The sequence below is a fragment of the Schistocerca gregaria genome, chromosome 10, assembly GCF_023897955.1.
Source record: "Schistocerca gregaria isolate iqSchGreg1 chromosome 10, iqSchGreg1.2, whole genome shotgun sequence".
NCBI lineage: Eukaryota > Metazoa > Arthropoda > Insecta > Orthoptera > Acrididae > Schistocerca > Schistocerca gregaria.
The window spans coordinates 22475365-22477381 of record NC_064929.1 but is presented as its reverse complement, the minus strand read 5'-3'; the positions used below and the strand labels follow the sequence as shown (position 1 = coordinate 22477381).

Below are 2017 nucleotides of genomic sequence, written 5' to 3'. Positions count from 1 at the left end.
GTTTCGTAGTATGCGCAGTGCAATGGAGACGCGGAAACTTGTTGTGGCCCAGTGTTTTGCAGTTGGACGATAAGATTGGTACACAGTAGTAAAGAGCGAGGCACTGAGTTGGCATGAATAATGGAGTGCATAATGGGGCTCGAGATGTGTTTGTTACCTCAGGTGCTGTATGATTGTCGACAAGGAGTGAAAACGGAGTAATTTGTGACGGCTCTTTCAATTTAAGACGTCAAAAACAGACGGAATTTGCATTTGTAATACCAGAGCATCGAAACTACTTGGAACTTTTGTGTATATGAACGGGTCCGCGCCTTTGTACTCTGCTCCCTTCACCGCTACAAACCAACCAACCATCGTGCCCGTGCGCATCTGAGTCGCAAAGAATGGGGAATAGCGCAGTTTGCTCGTGCATGGGGCGTAGCTCAGTTGGTAGAGCGTTCGCTTCGCATGTGAAATGTCCAGGGTTCAAGCCGCGGCGCCTCAATTTCTTGTGGTCAGTGCATGGTAAGTGTTGGTCGCGGCGAACCTAAAGGCACGCAAGATGTTGCAAAGCCAGCGTCACAGACTGATATGATGTATACTGACGTAAGGAGAGCTAGATGTAAGTGTGGGGACCGGCTGTTATCGAGGTGTCATCGAGTGCAGATCTTTCTTAGGTATCGCGGCTTAACCTCATTGAAGTCTAGAGGGTGGACAACACGTTGGTCTTACTCAGAGCGGTGTCCGAATTCTATTTTCGACGTTATACGTGCCACTTTTATTGTGGCCAACTACGATTCGATACAGAATGCACGAAACCTAAAAGACACCCTAACGGATACATAGAGAGTAGTGTTTGTCTGCTGAATAATGGGAGTGCAAGAGTCTGTGTCGTCTATATGGCTGTATGTAGCACCATTAGTCTTTGGGGGGGCGGGCGTAGCTCAGTTGGTAGAGCGCTCGCTTAGTATGCGAGAGGTACCGGGATCAATACCCAGTGCCTCCAGAATTTTTAACACACCTACATGCGCACTTTGCCATGCAAGAGGAATAATTCACAACCAGCAGATGTGTCTAGGAAGATACAAGCGAATGATTAGCATCCACAATTGACAAGCGTGCTGTTATTAGTGCGCAGGAAGCACCCTCCTCCCACGCCTACACTTAATTTAGAAACAGTACAAGTGTTCCCGTAAGATTCTCAAGCCTATGTCGGAAAGATCTGCCTTGCGCTGAGTTCACGTAAATCCCACTGCACATTCCTATTCTTTGCGTGCAGTCAGCTGCTACTGGTGTTGCTAGTTGTGACTGCTGATAACAGATGCCGTAGCAATCAATTCATGGAGTGAGTTGTATGTTTTGCGATAGTCTGTCTCTAACAAGCAAGCACAGGTGACACAGGTGCGAACACAGGAAGCTTGCAGACCCTCGCTGCCTGCAGACACCGAGCAGCCACACTAGGAGGGCGGCCTAAGCCGTAGGCGAAATGTGCTCATTCGCTTTGGCGCGACGTCGAACTATAAATAATGCTGTCACTCGCGTGAGCGTTGCGTGAGCGTCGTGGAAAGTCGGAAAAGTCGGCTGCGAGGGTGAGTGCCAAGTTTGGGGTGCGTTTCGTAGTATGCGCAGTGCAATGGAGACGCGGAAACTTGTTGTGGCCCAGTGTTTTGCAGTTGGACGACAAGATTGGTACACAGTAGTAAAGATCGAGGCACTGAGTTGGCATGAATAATGGAGTGCACAATGGGGCTCGAGATGTGTTTGTTACCTCAGGTGCTGTATGATTGTCGACAAGGAGTGACAACGGAGCAATTTGTGACGGCTCTTTCAATTTAAGACGTTAAAAACAGACGGAATTTGCATTTGTAATACCAGAGCATCGAAACTACTTGGAACTTTTGTGTATATGAACGGGTCCGCGCCTTTGTACTCTGCTCCCTTCACCGCTACAAACCAACCAACCATCGTGTCCGTGCGCATCTGAGTCGCAAAGAATGGGGAATAGCGCAGTTTGCTCGTGCATGGGGCGTAGCTCAGT

General features: G+C 48.8%; 1 non-coding gene across 1 annotated transcript; it reads left to right on the top strand.

Moving 5' to 3' along the window:
• The first annotated feature begins 411 nt into the window (after positions 1-411).
• Positions 412-484, top strand: Trnaa-cgc (transfer RNA alanine (anticodon CGC)). The gene has a single exon. It is a non-coding gene; the product is annotated as a tRNA-Ala (tRNA).
• Positions 485-2017: the final 1533 nt, after the last annotated feature.